The sequence below is a fragment of the Ambystoma mexicanum genome, chromosome 6p, assembly GCF_040938575.1.
Source record: "Ambystoma mexicanum isolate Mex_15411 chromosome 6p, UKY_AmexF1_1, whole genome shotgun sequence".
In the NCBI taxonomy this organism is placed as follows: Eukaryota; Metazoa; Chordata; class Amphibia; order Caudata; family Ambystomatidae; genus Ambystoma; species Ambystoma mexicanum.
The window spans coordinates 1,177,344,461-1,177,371,996 of NC_090935.1; positions in this window are offsets into that span (position 1 = coordinate 1,177,344,461).

Below are 27,536 nucleotides of genomic sequence, written 5' to 3' on the forward strand. Positions count from 1 at the left end.
GTTGTTTGTGAAACCCAAAACTGTAGCCATTGGGAGGGCTGACACTGTGACTTCTCTCAATTGATGAGGAAACACAGAGAAGTCAGGAGACTGACCCTTACATGGGGATTTTCCAAAAGCAAGTTCACTGAGTAGACAGTAAAACGAATATCATTGAGGCAAATCAACAATCTGGGATGGTAGGATAGCTCAGGGGCAACGAGTTTGGCTTGGAAGCAAGACAAAGCAGAGTAACAGAGCTTTGAATCCTGGTCCTGCACTTAGAAACTGGTCTCCGGTATTAAGCATTTCATAAATAATTAATTACATCTGACACCTCAAAGATGCAAGAAAACACATAGGCTCTAATTATTTAAAAAACACCAAGGAATGGAGGACAACCTAATGGGAAATGAAGAAAAATGTAACAGTCCCTGATTCATTTTAAAACAGAGAAACTGCATATGTTCAGCTGTTATATGGATTGTGAGGTAGGCATCTTTGAGGTCCAACCAGACAAAGCAATCTCTGGTGCTCAACACATTGCATAACAATGCAATCGTCTCCATCTTGAAATGGCGGTAAAGTGCAAAAGGGTTCAATGTGCGAAGACTGAACACTTGTAGAAACTAGCACTCTTGGTCCATATCAAAAACATGTTGATGAAGTTGGGTGGGCACGGATGCAAAGTTTCTTTTGCCTTCTTCTTGAACAACAAGGCTACTTCCTTCGTAAATACTAGACCTTGCACTGGATGAACCTGAGCAACCCCAGTTGACCTGCCTGGTGAGCTGGGTCCAAAATCTCTATGTGATAACCCCTGACCATATTTATAACCCAGGGATGTGTAGAAACCAAACCTCAATCTATGACTAAATATTGTATCCAACCCCCCCAAGGGAACATGTGCCACATGCAAAAACTGGCTATGCTGCTTTATTGCTGGAACCATGCTCACGTTAGCCCCTCTGTGGGCAGAATGGGATCTGCGAAAATATTTCTGCAAGGATTGTTGGAAAGGCCTATTCATGCTGCATGTGTTAGCTTGAGCTCGCCTGCCAGCCGACTCCTGCAATGGCCTATCTGGTTGGAGACCTGGGGCTAAAACATTTTTCTCAGTGATGTCTGTGCATTGTCTGGGGCAGTAAAAGTGGACACAAATGTATGAATCTCCTTGATGGGACCATCCCCAAGAAAAACCTCCTTTGAAGGCTCGAGTGTCTGATAAACCAATCAGTTGTGGATTAACCTTCGTAAGGATGCCTCTATGGCATTCCTGTATTCATGGGGAATTTGCATCCCCTAAAAAACCCAATCCCCTCTTTACACAACCAGAGATCATCTGGGGGTCCAAAGGTTCCATGACGTGAGTCTCTTCAGCCAAATCTAACATTTACATAACTTGGCCATAGATGTTCAAAAGTCTTTCATAACAAGTAGACCAAGGCTTGTCTTCGCCCCTTGACACATCTATAAAATACCAGGAAAGGAAAGACAGCTAATTTAGTATCTACCGTTGGAAACATGTGTTGCTTGCCAGACATGGAGGTCTTTGGACATTCTGCTATAATGATCCTTCTGGAGCCACTTTCCAAATTCTTATGCAGATGAAACTTCAAAATCTTTGCACACATGGTAGGGCGTACCCTTCCAAAGAATTTGGTCGAGTTAATCCAAATGGGTTAATCATTAGCTCAACCATATGTCCACATCTCCTGATGTGGAAGGCTCATTCACCCATCAAATCCTACCATTCTGCTGTTCAGTGAAGGAATATTGGGTACATTCTAATAAGGTGGGGATTCATCTTCATCCTTAACAGGGACCCACACATCTCCCCTTGATGACGAGATTAGGGCTGTGATTCTAGTCCTCTTTGATGAATTGTGGTCATCCCCTCCACCATGGCGACCATTTGGTTCATCAGTGCACCCACCAACAGCTCCCCAGAAAGTGCATCAGTCCTAGTGATGCTGGACTGCCTTGACAAACCCATGTCTGGATCTGTTAATACCCGCATATGGCGGTGTATTTGCTTAGCCTTGCATGGTGCAGAGGCAATTCCCATGTCATCAGGAGCTCTAAAGTCAGTGGAAGCGTGATCTTCCTGCCCTTCTTTCACAGCAATGACGGGATTCTACAAAGCTAATAGTCATAGATGACCTCTAACTGGTTATGGGCGTGGGCAACGGACTGGATGGGAAAAACCCCGAGTCTTGTGCCTACGCTTACCCACGCACCACTGGAAGGGCAATGGGATAGAGGAGGACTCATGGGAACCTTCCTTGTGAAGTGAGCGGGGTGGATGCTGCAGATACAGAGCCCACCGAAGCCCCCCGAAGCCTCTAACCCCTCGCAGTCGACACCCACACAAATCATCCTTCAAAGGGTAACAAACAAGATATCGTAGTTACATAGTAATTGGTTATTTATAACACACTTACTACCCAGAGGTTTCTAAGTGCGGACCTGGGGTTCGGACCAGTATTGCCTCACGTCGTCTTGCGTCCAGAGTGAGTGCGTTGCCCCTGAGCTATCCTCCTGAGACGGGTGTGCCTACTTATGGAGAGCATACCTATCCTTTGTGATGGTATGCTTGTTTCTGCAAAATGCAGTGTTAAGACCTGCAGCCTATTTTGGCTGTTGATTGCTTTAAATGGGAGCTGTGAAGGCAACTGTCAGCCTCGCTGAACCCAGTGGTTGCATTTTGATTTTTACGGCCAATAAATGTCATGTCCGGGTAACCAGGTTTTCGAAACAGCACAGCTTGATGTTAGCATTAACATACCTGTTTTTCTTTGTTATAATGCTGACTTATCTTAAACGTTCCAATGAAGTATATTCCCAGCACACTGTTACTTTTGATACATCACATTATTACTTTTTCTATGTCCTTGTTTTGATATCATGAAGTATATCATACATAAAGCGTGCATTTCCTAAAAGACTACTACTTTTCAAATTTCAAAACGTTTTCTTCTCCCTTTTATTAAAATTGAAAAGTGGTGCTGCAGCCTATGAAATGCTATTTGTATAAAGGGAAAAAGTGTGCCATAGAGTTTAAGGGCACCTCGCAGGTGCCATATTTTAACTCCTTTTTGTATGCTACAGCAGTGCCTTTGAAAGGAGAATCCCCATACAGTGCCTGCCCTGCATTCCTCATAGTTGCTAAGGCTGTAGTCAAGCGGTAAATAAGGCACATGCAAAATGTGCCTTATTTGATGTCAGGCCACAACAGAATATGGGGATTTTAAGGAAAGTGTTCATCCTTCATGTAAGAACACTTTCTTAGTTTTGAATGCACCTCAGAATCGGCCCTTCCGTCCTAAAATTATAAAAATAAGAAAATAAAAGTAGATATCAAATTAGCAACACAACTGTGCTCCATAACAATAATGCAATACATTTGTGCCACGAGTTAAGAATGGGACAGTGGCATATAAAACGTTTCCACTTTTTTTAACTGCTTAACATGACCACACGTTATTCATAACTGTCTTCATTCTTCACGTACTTGAGGCCTTATGGCAATGAACCAAATCCAGTTGTTTAGTGCACATTTCCAGGATTCCACTCTGCAAGATAATAGTGAAGAGGCATTGTTAAATATGCACGTGCTTGACAGCAAACATTTATTCCGAGCACGACCCTAAATCTAATCATTATGGTTTATGTATAGCAGACAATTTGGAATTTCATTTGATGGAATGCAGATGCATGCACAGAGCAAGTAAACACAATCTGTACTTCGTCCTTTGCGTTATAAAGTATGCAATATGCCAGATAAAGTAATAAAGCAGCTATCATTAGTAGAGTTTACATTTGGTTGTGAGAAACGAATACATAGCACATTGCACTGTTCCAATGGCTCAGTACTTAATGGTAATGACGGTTTAGAATAACAATAATTAGGTTGTAAAGGTTAGTATTTGAATAAACAAGCAGTTTTGGCTTTTGTACGTGTGCGGGATGGGCATTTTGCAGGCACTGCCATAATGGTACCAACTTGGGTCAACAGCTGGTAAATGGTGTTAGAATGTGGCCATATCATGGCACTGCTTGGCAACTGCCTATCAAATGATTATACAAGAGCAAACACTAATAGTTTTGCCAGTGCTTGTTTTTAAAAGGAATTCAGTGTAAAGAACAGATGCAAGAACCTACACCGTGCTTATAAAATACAGGGCTGATTGCACACTGGGTAAAGAAATGTTTATTACACCCAACGATGGTTTACAGCTGTGATGATGGTGTTACCTCTCAAAGACGTCTTAAAATAACACTGGCATCCACTTACAACCATAGAGCTAGATAAAAGATCCATCCCAGGAAGGAGGGGTTTAGTGGGGGTGGGTTTTGGGTGGAAATCACCTCACAGACTAACTGGGCCATTGATGGTAAATAGGTGGGTAAAAATCCAAACAGCACCCACAGACTGTGTGCCCCTCCTCACATCCTATCTCGCTCCTATCTTCACTTCATAAGCCAATAGTTGTGGTTGATAGGAAGCAATTACAGTGACACATAATAGCTAAAGCATTAAACAATCTCATTGGTGAACAGGCATTGTGCTGCTCCATTTGCCCTAGTGTCTGTGTCACTGAATATCATCAGTTATTTTATGTAGCACTTCATGCAGCATTCACCCTATTATGCGAGTTGGAATAACAGATGTTATTAATCTTCACCCAGTCAAATAATACTCATTGCACCTACTTCAGGTACATGACGGGATGAGTTGGCCCTGTCAGATTTCGAACTTATGAAGTGCATGTTCCCTGCATATTGGAGGCAAGCCCTACAGCCCTGCGATATACACCCTGCCTGTATGCAGACTGCATGCATCTTAGGAACACACATTCCCACTAAACTATTCTGTCACTCTAACACACTGGTTATTAAAGTATGATTGCCTCGATGTATCTTCTCATATGACAACTGTACAAGGTGAACAAGGTTTGGGTACAGGTGATGCTCCTCCAAAATCCAGCTCTACAAACATAATTGGAGATTACACAAATCCAGCACTACCTAAAGAGACATATATAGCAGTAAACAAATGGCATATCTGTAGCTTGGAAAAGATCTGGAAAGTAATTTGGAAAATGTATTGAATTATTAATGGCTGTCATTTGAATAAGCTCCTCAGCCCAATTATCAAGAAGATAATACAAAGTCAGAATTTCATCAGAGGATCGAAGGTCGTAGACCTGTGAAGTGTGATATAGGGGGTCATTACGACCCTGGCGGTAGGGGGTTAACAGGGCCGGTAGAGCTGCTAGCCCCGTTAACCTGCTACCGCCTCATTACGAGGTCTCCTCGCAGGACCCGCTAAGGAAGACTGGGTTAAATGTGGCGATAGAATGAAATCTCTTCTTTTGATACCTTATCTCTGCCATAAAGTGCCCAACAAACACTCCACCACTAGCCCGGCAGGTTTTGAAACACTACATTACGTCACAATACCTCACCCACCATATTATGCCTATGGCAGGATTATACATGTAAAAGATATGATGTAATTTACTAGAAAAACTAGTACAAGGGAAAGAATTTGCAACAAGCAGATGTAAGATAAAGTGTTAACAGAGGGGGCTTCTGTATGGCTTCTCCCTAGATGTCGTAGAAACACTGAATGTTTGTAACCAAAAATATGTCCTTCATGCGCTGTTAGATAAAGTTAGGCTCTGTATCGTGTATATACATGACACAAACCGCCATCCATATTGAACAAAAAATTCTTTTTTTGATGATGTGAATAAATGACAGAAACAGATACTGTAGAATGTGCTCAATAATAACTATTTGGGAATGGACGAGCCCGTAACGTGTTTTTATAATTTTGTGAACCTTTACGGCCGTCCACACAGCAGCTTACTATACACACAACAGCCATGCCCGGGACCGAGACACTGCCCCCCATAATACCTCTCCCTCGCGCATGCGCAGCCACATCCAAGGTGCACAAGCGGCAGAAGACAAGATAAAAAGCTCTCACGCATGCGTAGAGCCGTAGACGCCGTGAAAGACACAGCGAGCTACAGCTACGTAATGCAGAGGTAAACGAAGAGAGTGGTTCCCGAATGTTTCGTCCGCTCGAACTTTGCGTAAACACCACTTTAGCCAGAGGGATCACCTCCACAGTAGCAGAGACCCCTCACGATGAGCACCCGGCAACCCACTAGAGCATAGGAAGTATCCTCCTATTCGCCATTAGGCTTAGACCAGCTACGCGACACGCCGCTCATGAATTAAAGAAGCGACAGAACGGCACCCAGCCACATCATGTGCATGTTCCAGTGCAGTCACAGTAATGGAGACCCCTCACGGTGAGCACACAGCCACGTATTAGGTAATGGGAAATAGTCACCCACACGCCACTATGGTTCAGACACGCAGTCGATACGTTGCCTGAGCATGACAATATTATAGAAGCATGTTAGCGCTGGCTTCTCCCAACATGAGTGGAAGAAGCAGAATGTAGCGCTTCACTCACCAGATACTTGTTCATCTGTTCTTTTCAGCCAGGTAGCTGACTAGCACACCGTAGAAGCATAGGATAAAACACCCCAGCACACGGAAGGCGCTGCAAGCGATGAACCTTCAACAGATTCAACGCTCACCTGACACACCAAAATATTACGGCACAGGTAGGACCCAGTCACAGCACACACATGCAGGAATTTCCTGTAGAGACACACCCATTACTGATCCTTTGTATTTACTTAAATTTTAGATGTCCCAACTTACGTGACAGCCCCAGTCCACTGTAGTTGTCTTGAAGGCGGCACCAGATTCAACATTAATTACTGAATGCCAGAAACACTATTCATGTGTCGACCAGATAGATGTGCAGTCAACTAGACCACATTTGAAGTCACAACCATTACTAATCCACACTATGAAAAAGTGAAAGTAATAGAACCAATGTACAAGGTTGTTTAGATTGCAATAAATGCTGAAACTTTCCACGTCGTCTTAGGCTAAGCCAAAAAACAGGCTGTTTGTCATTTGCAGTGTGACACACTTTGTTTTTTGTGTTTTTTAAATTTAAATACAAATAAATGTAATTGTTTTGCATAACAGTTTGGGTGATCTCGTGTGAACAGACTAACTAACAAAGATCTGTTAAAGGTGTGCTGGACCCACAACCGGCTAGTGTGCAACAGGTGGGGTAGCCTAAGTACTTTTCTTGTTTAACTGTAATACCCCTCATTACTTAGGCCCCCCTTATCAAAAAGAGGGACACACTACCCCCCCATTTACTAAAAAATCTTTTAAAATGGAGACACAAAAAAACACCGATCTGGGACTCGTTTCATGTCTGCCAGTAATGATTGGTGAACGCCCCTAAACCCCCAAAAAAGTGACCATGTACAGGTCTATTTGGGGGGTGGGCATACCAGACAACACCACCACCCCATACAAAGTAACGATTTGCCTTCTCCCACCTCCACTGCAGGGTTTTCCTCCTCTACAGAAAGCACCCCAAGTAAGGAAAACACGTTTTTGGTTTTCAGTGCTTGAGTGCTGGAAAGACCACTGTGGGGCAGTGGCACATTACATGTGGCCTTTTGTGTTCGGTGGCTGCCTGCCATTCCTCTCAGGTTCCTAATTGTTGAGCCTGACTCAGCAGGCTACTTTTCCAAATGAATCTCCAGAAAATATGACACATTTCTTGGTCTGTGACTCAGTGTACTAATGCATCCCCTACATGCCTGTGTTTGACCTCAAGGTCACAGGTTTGAATCCCAGCAGGTCCACTCAGCCCTTCATCCTTCTGAGGTCGATTAAATTAGTACCATTTAGTTGGGTAACAATAAATATCTGTTATTAGCACCAAGATGCCCCTTTGGGGGTTTACGTGTGCTTTACAAATGGGCCTGTTACGTTATTTGCAAATCCTCAAATTACCTGAAATTCGTGTAGTACAAGTTATCTCTGAACTATCTTGCCCAGGCTTAGCTGTCAGCAGAGGCAGCTGTAACCCATTGCAACTAAGGAAAATACATAATAGTTACATTTCACCAAATCACACTGCCATAAACATATGATTGGAGGGAATAATGGCACATCACTGAAGCAGATGGGAATAATTACACATTTGTCACAAACCCCTTGTGACAAGATTCTATCTGTGTAGTTAGGCAATTGCACATTATTTTGATTTTTGTAACTCAAAATGATGCTGGTAACTCCTCAGAAAATGAGCACTGCTAATGAGGCCTCACTTTTCTGATGTTCAATACAGAACAGATTTAGTGCACGTGTTCTCTTGTCTTTGCATGTCTAATGAAACACCAGCAACTGCCGTGTACATTTGCAACATGACAACAAGCGAGTAATATGTACGTTCCTGGCAACCAGTATGCTGGAATAGAAATGTATGCCAGCCACGAGCTACCCTTAACGGTGGACTTCCATGGACCTAGTTATATTCAACTATACATCCATCCCAATGGCCTATTGGCAGATTCATTGGTAAAATATAAAAATAAAGCTATTTTATGTTTGATACAGAGGCCTCTGCCGAGAATCCGTTATGCCAAGAGGTGGCAGGCCGACCCTGTAGGTATCGGCCCGCCACCCAAGTTAAAGTCCCGAGCACAGTGAAGATCCCTTAAAGAGGGTGGCAGTGCCATTACCAAAAGGGTCAGCACGCCAGCTTCCAACACGGGTGCTATAGTGACCTTTATTCTTTTTTTAATAAAAAGAAGGAAATGTACCTTTAAAGCGTGGCCCATAGCAATGCAGTGGTGGTGTGGTGAAATTCCGTTTTCAATATTGAGGATGTTGATGTCATCAACATTGAAAAGGGACTTTGAGGACACCAGCACTATGGGCCCCTGGGCTGCGCTGTAAATGTAAGTTTCTTTTTTTTTTAAAATGAAAGAAAGAATGACTCCATCGGCACCTGTGTAGGAAGCTACATGAGTGCTAAGGTGAGGGGGAAGGGGGAACAGGCAAGGGAAGGCGGTGCTGGGTGACCATGGTGCTTGGAATGCAGGTTTGCACCTTAGAATACAGCCCACTTCCCAGCATCCTGACTGGTCAGCACTACTTTCCAGGGTGCTAATTACCAAAAATCTGACGTCATTTTATTGTCAGGCTAGTTTCTAGTGATTTATACAACCGTCAGAGGTTTGTGTAACACTGTGTAAGGATGGGTTTCACCCACAAGAAACTGTTGGGTCCAGCTCTAGAAGCTAAGCTCACTTTGTTCTCTGCTGGTAAGGCTTGACAACTTCCCATGAGAACAAAAGTTACCCCTTGCCAGTACAATCTCTGGAAATCACACCAGGGAGGTAATTACTGGACTCTCTTTAATGAACGGCAGACAGTGGAGGGGAAAGTGCAGGGGTAGCACACTAGAGAATTTACAACCGAGAGAGGGGTTCCACTACCTTGGGCTTTTTTAGGCCACACACACACACACACACACACACTCACCAACTTCCTCAGCCCCTCCCATATTCCTGCAGACAATGCACTCTGGGAGCTGATGCAAAAAAGAAGGCATGAAATGGACAAATCTGCTTTTCCAAAATGACTATATGAGGGGTGAGAGCCTTTTCCACTGGATTATCTTTGGGCTCACAAAGAATGAGGATTTCACTGGAACTTTGTTTGGTACAGTCTGCCCAAATTCCTCAGTCATTCAGGTGAAGGTAAAGTCTCCCAAGGAGGGAATCATACACTCCCTCAACGACCTCAGCGGAAAATCTGAAGTTACCTGCTGTTGGACAAGGCCTGCCTGCTGCTGAGACTGGTACCAAGGACTCTGCCCACCGGAAGTGGAAGACCTTGAAACTGCTATCTGGCAAACTTCCTTGCAGGGAAGAGGAGAGGAAGGACCTACTTTTGTCCCCTGAGACTGTCCCACAGCAAACAAGTATCGAAAGAGTAGCTTTGGGCTCAATTTTCCACATCAAACCACTTTCAGGGCCAATTCATTCACATTTGAGGCATTTCAAGAAAGTGCAAGACCTATGGATCTGCCTTCCAAATTTTTTCAAACTGCCCCATGTCATTTCTGAGCATCTGACTTTACCATTACTTGCCTGTTCTCCAGTCATCTTGAGTAGATTGCCACTGCAGAACTGCATCACATCGTCAAATCCAGTCAAACCAACTCAACCCATTGGGAAGCACCCAACTCGACCATCTTGACACTCACTAGACTCATTGGGAACATCCATATTCAACCAGATTGACAGAGACTCAACCTGCGAGAAAGCACCACAAAGTCTTGCACGATGCGGCCGTGCCCCTGGAACAAGTCTGAAATTCACCTGTATGGTTCTGTCCCACTGGCCCGGTTTTAAGAGCCCCAGTGACAGTTAACACCTCACTCTTTGCCTTTTAATGACATAGGGCCTCATTACGAATTAGGCAGTATTCTGGCGGTAAATCTGCCAGAATGCTGCCCAACTGAAATACTGTTACTGCCACTTGTTCCGGCAGAATTACAGCCAGATTACAAGTGGCAATGGTGAAGTAAATCCTTATTTATTCGGAGTCCATTGAATTCTATGGGGCTTTTCGGCGGAATAACTGCCAGAGGAATAAGCTGTGAAGGTGGAATACCATTCATTTTGTGCCTGTTTCACCTGTATGGTTGAGAGCTCTGCTGGTTCAGTAGTAGTGTGGGGCTGAGACAGAGTTTAGAAACAACTCTTAACCCTGCACTCCTGCCGAGCAGTAGCCATTTTGTCACACTACTATACTTAACAACACTTTTCGCTTGACAGCTCTGCTACAGTATGAGCCAAAACCTAAACAGAGCAAGTTGGAAAGAAGTGAAAAAAGCATTCCGTCTAATATGGAGTTCCATTTGTTGATGTAGAATACATTTTCCTTTTTGATCAAATAAGCATTTAAGTTGTGAGGCACATTGTATTCAGAATATTCCGGGAAGTCTAAGAGAGCATCATATTGATGTCAGACTGAGGATAGCCGGTATCTTGTAGACATATTAGATTTCCGACATGGTTCAAACTCGCAGTTATCTGATTGAAGACGCTGTCAAGAACAAAATGTGTCAGAGAGCCTCCAGACAAAAATCCATCTTAATATCTGTTGCCACAATGTCTCCATTGACTTTTGATTGGCACAGCTTCTTATAGGCTAACTGTAAGCTTTTATTATTGTAAATCATAGATAAAAAAGGGAAATGTTGATTCAGATCCAAGACCCTTGAGATTTCCTTTCAGGACATCTCATAGTTGTCCCAGCACAGAGGGTGTCTTAGTGTAGTATGGTGCAATGACTATCCACAAATTATCTGTAGAAGTTGGAAGTTTTGGGTTACAGAGTTGATTTCAGAGTGAGAAAAGGATCATCTCTGTCTTATCAGATTTTCAAAGAACCATGATGTCATTGATTAGAAACAATGTCTCACATCAATCTTAAGTGCTGTTTTCTACAGTTGTGGTTCCAGGGTGTGTTAGGGAAAGGTTTTCTAAAGTCCAACTAAGGGCTTCATAAAACCATATCTGAGGCAGTACAAAATTCCATTCTTAGTTCAAGGCCATACCACCTGAGAACATCTGGTAGCGTAGACAGAGCAGCCAGGCTTATTTTAGGAGGGAAAGAGGGCTGTAGTTTGGTAAAAAGACATTGTAGCATACATATGGTCCAAAGAAACACTGAAAGACTATTATTGTCAAAATCAATGGTTTATTTAAATACAAGTAGGCCTAGATAAATCTTGAGCAATTAAGTAATATAACATATCATATAAACACAATTATAAAAACCAAATCGATATTTACGGTACACAAACCAAAGTATACCCTCATTAAGAATAGCAATCAGCAGTCCAGGGTGATGTCAAACCTATAATACATTCAGAAGACATTCAGCTATACGTGGTGAGTAAAACTACAGTTAGTTACTTTTAGATTACATTTAGTAAATCAAGGGTTATAACCTACAGAGTTAGTCACTTTCAGAGCTGGGAGAATAGGTCAGGGGCAACGCGTTTGTTGTGGAAGCAAAACAACACATGACAACACAGGTTCAAATCCTGGTCTTGTGCTTAGAAACTGGTCTCTGGTATTAAGCGCGTTACAAAATAACAATTATATTTCTTTTAAAAAAAAGAGTCACTTAGTTATACCAACAGTGGTTACACGTATCTCTTGCAGCCCATGTATCTTTTCTTCTACCAAGAATGAGTACAGTTACCAGACCAATGTCACTTTTAAGAACACAGTTCAAAGGGAATAACTTAACTTGTATACTACCTAGAGGCCTAAGGCTACTCAAGGATGGGTATAGAACTAGTGAAACTATTTTAAAAGTGCCCTAGAGCACTTCAGGGAAAGCACAACTTAATAATACAGTTTAAGAAGAGCAGCAACTATTCAAGCTCAGCATATCCTATTGGTATTTAAACGATTACACTATTTCTAAGCATAGGAATTGAAAGTTTAACTATTGATACTTTTCAGAAGTGTGTAGTACAATTCTAAGGCAATAAAGAACTTTTATGACTATTTTAGAAGTTCTCTGGAGCAGTTCAGGGAAAGTATAACCCAGTTATACACTTCTAGAAAGACACAATTGATTTCAAGGTAAGTAACCTAGTATACTTTACAGCAATTCATAGGTAAGTAATAACTACAAGACTGTTTTAGAAATGCACTAGGCAGATCAGGGAAAGCAAACCCCAATAGTACACTTTAAGAAGAACACACAGTTATTCAGGGTAGGTAAATCCTATTGGTAAGAATGTACACTCTTTCAGAGTTAGGAATAATAAAAAAGTACCAACACAATTACTTTTAAGAAGAGTGGAACACTATTCAAAGTAAGAAATGTACATACTTTCTAAAGGAGCAACCAGCAATTTAAAGGTAAGTAATAACTTTTGTAACACTTATTCTATTTCAGAGACATAGTTACAACACTAACTCATTTACAAGTTAGTACTTTTACACTCTTTATAGTTTTCAAGATAGAAGCCTTGTCTTTTGTAGTACTTCTCTAGCCTATAGAATGAGTTTTCTCAGAGGCAGAAGAGGGGCCTTCGTGGTCTAGGAGCCAGCTCTAGGCAGGTCAGTATAGGGTTCAGTTGCAGGAAATATATGATTGGATATATTCTTCAACAAGTAAGTATTAGCTTTAGATTTAGTTAAAAGGCTCCCTATATGCGTTCCAGCAACAGGCCTGGGTAAATGGTATGGGCAAACTCCCAACCACACAAATGACCCAATTAGCCTCACAGGATTCGCACAAGGCTTAAGATAAGTATTACCCAAGCCAACACAGTACCGTAGGTAAAAAGAAGAGCTTGTGGGTGGATGCCTTCAGGATGCAGCAGCACAGGATATGGTATCTGCATTCTTGGTCTGCAGACTAAAGAAATGGACACTGGATAGGAACTTGCAGCAGCAGTTGCCAGAGGAGGCTTCCAGCAAAGGATTCTTCCCAATTTCTCACGACTCAGTAGATTTGATGCCTTTTTACAGGAACCAGATGAAGGATGAATATCACTGGTTGGATTCTCCTCACTCTCTCGGTCCTGCACTCTAGTGAGGGGGCTTCAGGGATTTGAATTGTGTCTCTGGAGGTCCACCAGGAGTCCACCAATGTTTCACCAGGATTCAGACTTCGAAAGACCATGCACTACACTCAGGCTCGAGTTCCTCTGGTATTAGAGGTTTGCAGCCCAGAATCGTCACAGCATGTTGAGGGATGACTCGTTTTGAAGGTCTTCCTGAAACTAGTGGATCTCACTAGCCTCTGGGTAGCAGTTCTAGCATTCGGGCCCCCCCGTCCAATTGGAAGAAAGGGTTACATCAGATTCTGGTTGCACAGCAGTCTCTTTGGTCACTGGAAATCGTTATAGCCATCTTTTCTTTAGCTTCCTCTTCAGATTTGGATCCAGTGGTTGACTTGTCAGAAGCTTTCAGAATCAGAGTCTTTATCAGGAACTTCAGTGCAACATCTGCAAACTCTACCTGCAGTTTATGAAAAAGGGCAGGATGGCTATCCAATCAGGACAGCCAGCATCCCAGTTGGAACTGGTTCCTTTCACGCCAGGTGAAAGACAAAGAGCTGCAGAGTTTTGGACTCCTCCCTCGCTTCCTGCCTTCTCAGACACTCTTGCGTCTCTGCAGGTAATACAAAGGATTCGTACCAAATACAAAACTTCAACTGTGGTCTTTCCCACCTATAATGGCAGAAGAAGAACGAGAAAACAATAATCAAATGAGAAATTATGAAAAAAGAAGTAGTCCACCATTCTAGCAGAATGGTGATCCTCCTGTGCATTACTGAGGCTGATTTGACATCCTGCGAGTAATAATGGCTAAAATTCATAAAAGTAGTTTAACCGCCACCTGCAGTAAACTTGCAATTGTAACATACATGTTACCAGGTAAGTAAGGAAGGGGATACATTGAATCCCCCACAGCACTCCTCTTAAGGTGGCGTGTGCTGGCTCACTAAAATAAATGTAAAGGGGATGTGAATCTCATTTTACCTCTTGGAAACAGTAGTTCACCCAAGAAATAAGAGAAATAAAAGGAAGCCACTCATTTAAAATGCTGTGTGCTACCGTAGTATTTTACAGCCAGTCCAAAGTTATAGGAAACTGTAATTCCAATTAAACACTATGGAGAGACATAAAAAGGTCACCCATACAAAGAGTAAAAGACCAGGTGAGAGGGGAAAAAGATGTCGACTCACCTAGGGATGAGGAAAAAATAATCACAAAGGCTAGCAAAAAGTGCTGGGGTTGACACAAGTCAGGAAGATGTATCATTGAAATGAAAATCGTACCTAACGGGGTGTTTCTTTGTACAACTCATCATATATTCAGATTCAGCTTTACGTTTCTTATGGTTTTAGATACTATTGGCCTAACCTGTTTGTTTACAAATATATTTGAATTGATCATTTCCATCCTGCTATGCTCGTTTTATTATTTGCAAGAATGGGTTTAGCCATAATGATTCTGTTTTTGAGTGGATTATTTAAATTGAGAGTCCATTGATTAAGCTTTGCAGGTAAGGGTGTGCCAGCTTCACAATGCAATACCATCTTTGACACCTCTATATAATGCATAAGACAATACAAAAAAAACAAATAAACAAACACCACTTATATAAAATCTCACATTTATATATGGGAATGGATTAGGTGTGATTTGGTGCATTTCTTGGATCTCTAGTAGCTCCCCAGCAAAAAATGGCATTGGGCCTCATTACAAGTTTGCCGGCCCGGAATTAACGGTGCTGGTAAAACCGGATCAGCACTGTTTTCTGGACCGGCAGACTACGAGTTCTGTGAGCGGGTGCCGTCCCGCCCCCCTGCCCTGGCGGGCGGAACGGCACCGCCCGACGACGCACGAAGAAGCACTGGCACCATTACAACAAGGTGCCGGTGTTTCCGCGGTCCCACCACGGGAATGGGGATTAACAGAATGCCGGCGCTGGATTTACCGGACCACCGGGGTTGTAATGCCCTTACATTTCAACACAGCAAGCGTGATCTCAACCACAAAGGTGAAACAGGCACAGGTACGAGATATAACTCCTTTGACGTCTGTGTTAACATGTGCCGAGGACAGGCTATACTCTCAAGAGTGGGAGGGTTATTGGGGGGAGTGAAACAGTAGCAACCCATACAGAAATAGTACCCCAGTACATGTCCATTCAAGGTTCTATAGATTATTTATATACTTAAATTAAAACACACCAGTTTATAACTAACTATTAAAACAGTATCAAAAACCCATACTGTAAAGGGAGACAGAGAAATGCAAAATGAAAAGATGCAAGCACTCTGGATATTTAACAGGGAGGTAAAGGGCAACAACATATCACTCTGTTCAGAAAGTATATATCGCAGTGTAAAAAAGGTGCAAAAGGGGCTTACTAGGGTCAAACAAATAGAGCTGGGTTACAGATGCCCTCCAACAGTTCCTTAGTCAGTTCTTGGTGGTTCAACAGCGTTCACCCCGGCTTCGAATCAGGTTTGAATGCATTGAGTTCTGGTGATCCAGACGGGGAGGAGGCATCGAGCTGGGTTTAAAGAGAGGCTCATTGAAGTTTGTTGCATTATTCTAATGAAGTGGGTTGATGGGGCCACCGGGGTCAGTTTGATGTTCGATCATGAGTTGAAGATAAAGATACTGGTGACTCAAAGTCAAGATGCAGCGGTTAAAGGTCTTCCCATAGCGATGAGTGTCTGGTTTGAACCAAGGCAAATATGCACTCAGGTGGCCAGACACAGCAGTGAACTGGTTTGAAGATGTAATGACAGCCATTCAAAGATCAAGATAATGCCAAAGGCAGCCTTTCCAGGTGATGTTGCTTTGAGAAGTGACCAATAGGGTTTGAAGATGGTTCAAAGTGGTTTGACAGTGAAAACAGGGATCCTGACTGATCTTGCTCCCAGGATGCTGCGTGACCAAATCCAGAGGGTCAGGTACATGATATGGTCCTTGTTCCCATTCTCCCAACACATGAGAAATGGGAAAACACCTTCAGGAGTCCTTCATTTACAGTGAGGTCCTGGGAACCGGTGTAGCTGGCAGTGAGGCAGGTCTTGCTGCAGCAGCAGGTCACCCCCTCCCCCCCATGTGCCCTGAGAGTTATTAGGGGGCAGAGCTTGACTCTGTCCTGGAACACTCAATATTCACTTCACTGGTGGAGGCCTCTGGAAAGGTCAGCTTTCCCAAAATAGGTCTGAATTAATTCTTCTTGCAGTCATGAATGAATCAAAGAAGTAGTGGGAAACCCCCTCTTTTAGAGGCAAACTGTTCACAGGTCATTGGACATTGGCCAAAAGCAAGCCTTCTTTAAGGGATCGGATCCCTGTTCTTGTGAAAAGTGATCTTGGCCTTCTTGTATCTTATCCAAAGTGCTTTGTGTTAAATGAAGTGGAGGAGACAGGAAGGAAGGAGAGGTACAGAGTGAAACAAGATGGTGAAATCATTTACCCAGTGGTCAAAGTGTAGGAAAAGAAGCAGTGGAACTTTGTTCCATACTGGTCTGCCCCCGCCCCGCACAATCCCCATCACCACACCCCCTCTCATGCACAATACAAACCCCAAACAAATGTGCCTGCAGTTTAAGGGAATGTTTAGTGCAGTGCACTGAAAGTGCAAGTTTCAACTTCTCCCTACACATTTATTTTAAAACCAAACCATTTCTGAACGGTTTCTTTTTACAATATAAGCAACAGTAAAACCTAATTTAAAAAAGTAGAGGAGCACTGCTTCCAATCGATCCTGCCCACTTCGACCACTGCATTTCCCAACTGTGCTTAGCTCCCTCTGATAACACTAGCCCCTTCCCTTCTATGACCCAAAGCATTGAAGGCCCTTTGGTGTGCAACACCATGGTGTGAGGCTGATCCTTTTGTTTACAATGTCCACTTTGATTCTTGTTTCCAAGCACATCTCCTGCTGGGGGAATGTCTTTTCTGGAGGGGGCTGTTACCTGGCCTCACTAATGATCAACATAGAGGCATGATCTTTCAGTCTCTTGTCCTGTTGGCTGTCGGGGACAGGCTGCCTGACTAGAATACACAATCCTTCCACAGCTGTCCAGGGCTCTCTGTGTTGACAAATGTATGATACAGATCAGATGTCACTTTAACAATTTTGTGACTTAGCAGCCAACATACCGCACACTCAGATATGGCTTATGTTTAAAGAGTAAATTGCCACCAGTCATTCCTCATAATTATGTGGTATTTGAACAGAGGTGTACATTTTAAATGCCTCTCCACTGCAGTGACTTGGCTGCTACAGCAGCTGTAAAATGAGCACATGTGACCTTCGAGCCTGCTCTGTGCCACTGGAGAGCACGTTCTGCAGATCAGGAGACTGATGCAACAGGACGCATGTGTCACTTTACTTTTGGCATGGACTTAATGAAAGGGGGTTCTGGTTAGCAGACCACCCTTTCTGAGGTGGAATTACCCGCATCATTCTAATATACTTTTTTTTTTTAAAAAAAAGGCCTGTGCTTTAACACCCTTGCCAGAATGCAATTTCTTACAAAAGTGGAGTTAGGGCTCTTAATAGACAATGAGGATCATTATGAATTCACAATGTCTTAAAAAGAGGCCATAAACTGGCAAGAATTCTGTTGCTGCTATTTTAAAACCACTTTTTTGAACCACCAAATATAGGTTTGGTGGTAGAGGGAAGGAATTACTGCAGACTGAAATTACCGCCTTCAGCAATTTCTCCAAATCCCCATAGAATCCCATAAATGGAGCACTAATACCACCATCATCCCACTTGTAATTTGGTAGTTAATACGCCAGAACAGGTGGCGGTAATAGTATTCGAATTTGACAGTATTTCATCAGGAAATAACACCGACCTCAGAATGAGCCTAATTGTAACCTGCTGAATTTCCTACCTCATGTCGGTCCACAGGCCTCTCAAAAGTTTCCTTTTTAATGGAGATGGCATTCGTAAAACTCATAGGGTGGAAAACCTTCTTCCAATGTTCACACCTTAACTTGTAAGGGTAAAGGATGTGCAGTTGGGCAAATAAAAGCAATGTCGAAAAGGAGTGGCCAAATGTATCACTCCTGCAAGCCACACCTCAAAGCTCCCGCATATTCTCCTCAGGCTCCACTCTACCACAGCAGTGGCGGCAGTGGATTGAAGTTTTTGGGGGATGGGTTTGCAATTGTGCACCCCCTATGTAGTAGCGTAGGGTGCCAGCAGCACTCCAGGGGCTCAAACACACCACAAGATTGCATCCCCTAAAGGTACATTTTAATTTCGACACTGGTCAGATGCACCATTTCTCTTACACCCTCTTAGCCTTCCTCCTTTTTTCATTCCTGTTGGCAGCTTTCATATGCAGTGTGTTGCATGATGATGACCACACCTCAGCTGCAGCTTTCCTATGAAAAATCTCCACTGGTCCTATTTGTTGTGGTCTGGTTTCCTTATGGGTGTTTGCATAGGATGTGATGAAATCAGCACTAGTGATCTCAGGAAGGGAGAATGCTGGAGGATGGAATGTTATGGTGTGAACTGGAGTTCACTGGAGTTGGCGAGAGTGTGAAGTGCCTGGGTGGTGGTGGGCACCAGTGCAGCTGCCTGGGTGTCCCCGCTTATCAATGTATGGACTGTTCCAGCATCTAAGCAACAAAGAAGGCTTACCTGAATAACGCACAGCTCCCTCATTGAACCTTCACTGCCTTCCCTAACACTAGCCTTTTAATCCTATCCTGATATGGGGCATGACAATTCCATATCCCAGTTGTCAATGCACCTTCAGCTCTCAATTCATCAGTAGTACTCGTTTTGTACCTGTGCACATTAAAATACTTAATTTTTCCCTCCAACCTAGACCTGTCACACCGTTTCCAGTGTTCAATGTATTGTTGTTCATTTTGGAAGATAGTTGCATGTTTACCATCTCCAGTGATGCCTCAGCTCATTTGCCAAATGTTTCTGTAACATTTCACACAATTTTACCTAACATCCTTATTGGTTACCCACATGCTATTGGGCTGGCAAAACTGGAAATACCACTGTGAACGAAGGCAGGATCTGACACCATTTCTCTTGCATCCTCGACAGGTGAGCTGTGAGTTGGACCCATGACTACATCCACCTCGTTATTCTTTCCATTGTCTGAGAACAGCCTTCGACTAAGTTCATTCATCTCCATAGATTGTTAACACATCTACTGATGACAAGCAGATATTCCTGAGATGTAGGTACCATGGCAACCCAGTTTAAACAATGCCTGGTAGAGAATAAGGAACGAATGGGAAGGCTTACATTATGGCTGTGAAATTTTGCGACAAACTTTGCGACCCCACATTCTGATTAGATCACATGGGTCTATGCTCTCAAACGAAAGAAAGTTCATACACAATCTCTTTTAGGAAAATAATGCAACAGCTTTTGTCACTATATTAGGATCCCATTTTCTGGAACAAGCAAATGCCTTACATCTACCTTATTAAATATATTCTCAACCAGGACCAGTGTATTCAAAATAAGTCCTCCCAACTTATGTAGGAATTTTTCTCTTGCTCTAAATGAACTGCACATGTTGCTAGTTGAGTAATAGATGGAAGTTTAAGAGCTGTGGATAGAACATCAATGCACTGTTAGATCGTTTCCTTTTTTGTTTAGTGAAAAACCACATTTCTGTTGTCCCTCACGAGCACTCCATTCTTCCAACCAAATTTTCCCAAAGGTGAAGAGGGATTGAAATAAGAGGGGAAGTGGGGATGCGCTTCTATGTTCTGCCCCCCCACACTCATATGGAAACCAATGGCATCAAATCATAGACAGCACACAATCATTTGAATTGTGGTCACTTCTCAAAACATTCTTATTTCTTATATAGCTGATTCTGATGTGTTGATTGGTTTGGCCTACCGCTCATGTACAGAAACGGCGTGATGTGCGTGATGTTTACTGAAAACCCTGAACTAAAAATCTATCTAAAGTAGCTGGCCATCTGTATAACACCCCATGTGGTAATTGATATCAAGACAAATGCAGGAAAGTCTCTATGTAGCACATCATTGCTGTACCTGACATATGAGTCTATACATGGCATAAAGGGGCAGAATGTGGACACACAAGGGTGTGCATAGGTTATAATGAAAATATGTGGGTATATGAAGCTGTGATGTGAAGTGATATCACTACTGGGGCATGTTAATCTGTAGCATATGATTACTGTACCTTGTACAGCAATCTTTACCTGGCATCAGATGTCAGTGACTCGGTATATGAGAGTTTACAGTACTTGTCATCGACATTTGTAACATCAACTTACACATAATTAATGTGTTGCTGCAACACGATACTGAGTGGGCCACCTCCCACATATGTATTTATTTTGTCCCCATTGTCGAGAGGCCTGAAATATAAGTGAGTGAACGTCGCCACACACTCCACGGTGTGGTGCTAGACACAGACTGCACTGTCCACATGAAAGGATTAGGCATTCCCATGTCAAAATATGTATGATTCTGCAATGTAAACACTCAAAGTCACCACATAAAATGTCCTGGTGTACAGTGATGCTGTGTTTAAGCTTATATAACCTTGTAGGTGCATTATGACCATGACATTCATAGTTTAAAGAAATGGACCCTGGGCATGAGCACTTAGCAGGCATTGGAGCATGGTCCCCGATAATGGTTATAACAGATGCGTTGTTGATGATTATTGTCCAATTGCGGTTAAAGAAGCTGTCGACCGGTAAACTGTACTCATGACAGGCGCACATCAGTATAATATAAATATGGAAAATCGAGAATGCAAAAATATATTTCAGTACCCAATTTATAATTGTATATACACAGTAAATATGTATGTTAACTATCAATTTAAGTTATAATTAACACATACAATGTTTACTATTTGCGTCAAATTGAACATTCATCCGTCACAAGGTAGATCATGTAGCATAAAGCATACTTACCATCCTCACTTGCATAAATATTTTTTTAAACTTTGCTTACATTGTGTCTTGGGTTTCAATTATCCCTATGTGACGGATGACCAACCATTGAAAACCAATAAACTATTTCAAGCATCCCACAGATGAAAATATTTACTTCCATTTGACCGTTATCAATACGCCTGGTCGCACAAGACTTACACATTCTTTTAAAGATGACACTAGGCGAGGTGCAGACAGGCTCTGATTTCCCTCTACATCTATAAGGTAATGCAAGAGGAAAATAAAAACTGTGTGGGGGCTTTTATTGGCCAAAGTGGGTCACTACCTTTCTGAAATAAACAGAATTTGAATACAAAAGCAGTGGGTTAATACATAGAGGCAGCACGGATGGACCTGGAAGGGAGGTGGGGAAGGGTCGATTTCGCACCAGGCAGGGAGGACTGTTGCAATCAGGGAAACATGTGCAATGAGCAACAATAAAAAGAAAAAAAAGTTTACATCACTAAAATTCCAGCGTGACTCGAATGAGTGCAGTTTTGGCTTACTGTCTTCTGTGTTAATATATTCCAGCAATCATATTGATTTCTGCATTGATGCATGCACGCCTGGTTGTCCTCCACAAGTGGGCCTCCACAGTAAGATGTAAATGTGCAAAGGCCACAGGTGCATTTTTATAGTACACATTGGCAAGCCATTTTCCTTTGCTCGTTGTTTCAATGTTGGCTCCACTTTGGCGCAGAAACCTTTTGTCTGTTGCCATCTGCAGCCCCTTATCATGATTCGTACTATCCAGTGAGGTTAGACTTCATGTATTTTATTTATTTATTTGTTGTTTGTAAAGTGCCTATACAAAAAATGGTGTGTCAAGGTGCAACAAGACAAAAAGCGGGGGGAGGGCCTTGTTTCATTTGGATCATGCAAGAGCAGTAACAAAAAGTGTAGGCGGAGAAAGTGGGGGGGTGCAGGGCAGAAGGAAAACTGCTAGGGTGGGAGGGAGGTGTGGGGCAAGAGTAGGTATACAAGTGCAGGGGGAAGAGGGCAAGAAGAGGGCCAATGGGGCTATGCAAGTGCCAATAGGAGGCCAAGTGGGCAAGTGCCAACACAGAGTGAGGAGCACATGAGAAGCACAAAGACGGGGGTGGACCAGGCTCGGTAGGGATGCACACTATGCCAGGCTTGCCAGTCAATGCGACAGAGAGGGGCATTTGTAGGGGGAAGGGAATGAAGAAAAGAAACGTTGGGTCTTGAGAATGTTCTGGAACTTTAGGAGATCAGGCAGAAGCCTGAGAGGGGCAGGTAGGCCATTACAGAGGGAGGTATTTAGGGATAGATTCATATATAGTGGGGTCCCTGGCCCCACAAAGCTTTGTGGATGATGAGGCGAGTCTTGTACTTGATCCTGACAGCTACCGGGAGCTAGTGGAGATATATTTGGGCTTCAGAGTTGCAGTCCCTGGGCTTGAGGCCAAGGATACGTTTTGCAGTCCTATTCTGGATTAGTTGAAGGGGGCAAAGGGAGGATTTAGGCAGATTGAGGAAGATGCTGTTGCAGTAGTCCAGTCTGGAGAGGACCAGAGCTCTGGAGATATTGGGTTTCTGTTTATCTGCTTCTCCAATTTTCTTCTTATTGTGTGTTCATTAAAAGCAGGGCTAAAAAAGGATTGGATAAGCTGCAATTACAAGCTGTGCATTGGTATCCAGCAGTAAATGGTCACCAGGAGCTACCACTATGCAGCAAGGAACTATTTTATAGCATTACATCAGTTGGCCTGGGAGAGCCAAAAGTAGCTCCTGGTGACTGTTGGTTTTAAGCTTACCAGTCTCTTTTACATTTGATTTCAGTCACATACTTGAAATAATCAGACTGGCATTTATTGTTCTAATATACATCAATTATATTGTTGTTATTAACTACACAAATCAAAGAAAAATAGAAATGTAAAGGTCTATCTAGTAACATTACCTCACAAACTGCAATTAAATAAAAATCAAGTATTTAACAATTACATCTCAAATGATATACTATTCTATTTATTGTACAATGAAAACAGTTTCCAAACACTGTACAAAAGCTTGTTACTGGCTTTGTTAAACATTGTGAAGAAAGCCGCATATCATTTCAATCTTGAAGCCAACCTTTCAATGAGTGCAAGTTTAGGAGGGCAACCTTCTTTTGCAATGTCCTTTGGCATAGACTGGGCCCTTGAAACAAAATCTGGAGCTATTCCATGCATTTGCCAGGCCAGCACATTTAATGTCAGATCTTTCACAAATTCAAAATCCATCTGCTGAAAGAATGGCTTTGCCACCCACTGTTTGCTTCTTTTGGTAAACTCCTTGTTGTAACAAGGCATCCCAAAAACTCCTGCTGTTTTTGCTTGTTCCCTTCCAACATTCTTATTGTGTGCAAGTACAACCAGTCTTGTTCTGGCCTTCATACCGTCTATGCCAAAATGCAACGTTTAAGGCCTGTACTTTAGGCACATATTATGGAACATCTCCAAATCTCCAGTGTGGCAGATCTCGGAGAGTCACCTCATGTCTCTTGAAAGTGTTTTGTTGTACACAATCTTCTCACATGCTGTGTGAGGATGAGAGCCTGGAACCAAGCACCTTTTCTTAAGCTCATGTTCCTTGCTCAATGGTCCATGTGCACATTTTTGATAAAGCTTGTTTTCTGTCCAAGAGTGTATGTTAGAACAATGGTGTATCAATGAATGTCTCTTTTCAAGCAAAATATCTACAGATCCATCACACGTTTTTGAGCTAAACAAAAGATGTTTGCTGATAGACTGTGACCAATTTTAAATGTTTTCTATTGCCTTTTTTCCAGCAGCTGTAATATTTTTCTAAATTGATTTTGCGATGTGCTAGAAATCATATTCATGCTTTATGTCTGGGAAATGTTCTTGCATGTCCTTGGTTATTGCAAAATGCCTGTCAGCAGCTACCAAGTATATTTGCATTCCTCTGGATTACAGAAGTTGAATGGATTTAATGAAACCATATCTGTCCTTGGCAACCGATTTTTGGTTCACATGTCTTAGAAGTGGTAAATCCAGTAGTTAGCAGAAAAACCTGGACTGTCACAGTGCCAATCACCAGCAAGCCAGAACCTTTTGCCCGTGAGATCACTGTCATTTACAACATTTCAAGTGTCCATGCCTGGCTAGTAGTGGTGAACAAGAAATCCTTCTGATATTTGTAGTACTGTGTTTTTGAAAGGAACTTGAGTCCCATAAAGTTGGAAAAACTTGAAATTATATTGTACATTGATCCGCTAAACAACAAAGCAGATGAACAAAGTGCATTTCCAGCAGGGATGTTTCCAAGTATAGTTTGAGCAGACAATGAAATTGAGTCGTGGTGGTGTACACAGCTACCTTTGATCCTCAGGTTAGTGCCTTACTAAACAGGTAAACTTCACCAATGGCTCCCCACAAAACCTCCTAGGCATTTTATGATCACATTTATTCATTTTCATAATCTTTATCAGGCAGTAGTCAAACACAATGTATGTTGGTTCCTTTAATAGCCAATAGTCGAGATGTACAGTGGTTTGCGATTCCATGGTAGTGGATAAGTCCTCAACACTAGGAAGAGTGAAGTTCACATCATGAGCACAATCGTCAATCATTAGCAAAGATGCTTTGGTTATTTATGTGTGTGATATTTCTGATTTGTCCACATGTATTGGGGAAACAGGTAAAACATTCTGTTTCTTAGATAGTATTTTTTTAGAGGGTGACGATTGTGTGAGTGGTTCTGTAATCAACTCTGAAACATTGTCTGTGTTGTCTGTTTCTTCTGATACTTTTTTTAACAGCAATATTTATTTATATTTATTTAACAAATCATGGAGGCAATCCAACAATGCCTTCTTGTATCATTTTGCGTTGCACTAATAACAGCCATGCTAACAGTCAGAGTACAGTCCTACATGCCTTGCCGAAGGATTTAAATTTAATAAGAAAATGGCTCTTGAGCATTGGATTTCCAGTGTCCAAAATTGAAAGCAGAGCCAAGGATGTCTTGGATGACATGAGGGTTAATCGATTCCGCGTCTGCAGCATGCACTTCTTTGATGATATGTATGAATAATCACAGTACACTAAAAAGCTTCACCCCAGACTCCTTAGCAAATTACTTCCCAATGCAGTTCCAACTGAATTTCAGCACACGCTGATCCAGGTGTGTAGTGGACAGTGAATATTTTAATATATTTTGCCATTTTCAAAATCTGCTTGTATAATATGCCGTATACATGACCACTGAATATATTGAAATAGTCTGTGGACAGTTAACATATTGAAGATTTTCAGTTTTGGGGGAATATTTTCATTGATATTTTATTACACAAGTTTCCTTTGTGACACCATGTACTGTGGTTTGAACATTATGAACTTTGGATTACTTTGTGCATCCCTACTTTAGAGATACTCCAATAGGTCAGTGTAATGCAAGCCTTTCCAAACACAGATTCACATTGCTCCATTTAAAAATGGTGTACATGGTATCCGGCACCTTGAGCATTCCCATCATCCCATCCCCCTCGCGTGCGCACGCCCACAGGTTTGAACTGTCATTGATAGCGGAGGGGGATGGATGTGAATGAGCTGAGCGCAATAAACTTGGAAGATAGTCAAAGGACACAGACAAAAGTTGATTGCAGGGACAGGGTCTTCAAAGGAGTGTCTGCAGACACCGGGTCTGGGGTGGCAATTTGGATAAGGGTGCCCATGCGAAAGAACCCTTTGTGGTGTACATGGTATTCAGCACCTTGAGCGTTCCAATTCTCCCAGCCCCATTGCGAGCACACGCCCACAGGTGTGACGGTCATTGATAGCGGAGGTTGATGGATGTGAATGAGGCAAACGCAATAGCCCTGCAAAACAGTCTAAGGACACAGACATATGTTGATTGCAGGGATAGGGTCTTCAAAGGGGAGTCGGGGGAAACTGGGTTTAGGGTGGCCAATGCAAAAGAAGCATTTGTGGTGTACATGGTATTCAGCACCTGAGCGTTCCAATCCTCCCAGCACCCTTGCGACTGCATGCCCACAGGTGCAAACTGTCATTGATAGCGGAGGGGGAATGGATGTGCATGAAGTGAGAGTGATAGGCCAGTAAACTTGTTAAAGCACACCAATTATTTATGATATTCTTAGATGTTTGGATGTGTTGTGGACTTACAAAAGATTTCTAACAGCTGTTCAGATTAACTAATTTTGTATTTTTTTAAATTTAGTTTGGTAAAGTTAATGCCAATGAGACTACAAATTATACTGCTGCGGTTGAGGTATTATCTTTATAAATCCACAGTATTGTCTGTGGTCACTGGGGAATTCATAATGAACAGACCAAACCACACACAGAGGTATTACTTGTGGAAAGCAACATCTCAGTCTTCCATAACTCCACCCTTTGAAGGCATGATATGCCACAAGTCTGTGCCACCTGTGTAAGAAATACAGAAATAGTTTACTTCAATTAACCCAATAATTGCATTTCTTTTGCACTACCCTGTAAAATGTAAGGCATTGTTATGCTTTAAAAAGTACCTTTTTGTGCAAAGTACTGACAGTACTGGTGATTTCAAATACGGCTCAATTAGAAATGTGAATGCATATTCCAACAAAAACAGCTTGGGAGATACTTCCAAGTGAAAGAAACGTAATTTTTTGCACGATAAATCTAAAGATGAACACTTTGGTTTCAGATTAGAATGAGTCATTTATTCAGTTTACAGAAACATTATTTAGTCAGTGATCCATCAAAGTTATTTTGATGTAGTGAAACAACATATTATCTTAGCCGCTTCGGTCGTCAAACACACAACATATATAGAGTGAACTTACTTGTTACTTGGATTATGAGGACGAGCTGTATCTCAAAGTTTGTGCATAAGGACCATCACCATTTGCATCTTGGATCTTTGCATGCACGCGGCCCTGTAGTCATGCAGCTCGTTAACACATAGCGGTGGTGTGTCTTCTTTGGCAATGTAGGCCAAGCAGCCAGAGTTTTCTCTGCAACCGCAGTTCTCCACCAGAGTAGGCATAAGCTCACAATGATGGCAGGAACACCAGGTGGAAATGTGTTGCATGCGACTGAGTTCAGGCTCCGGTGATTGATC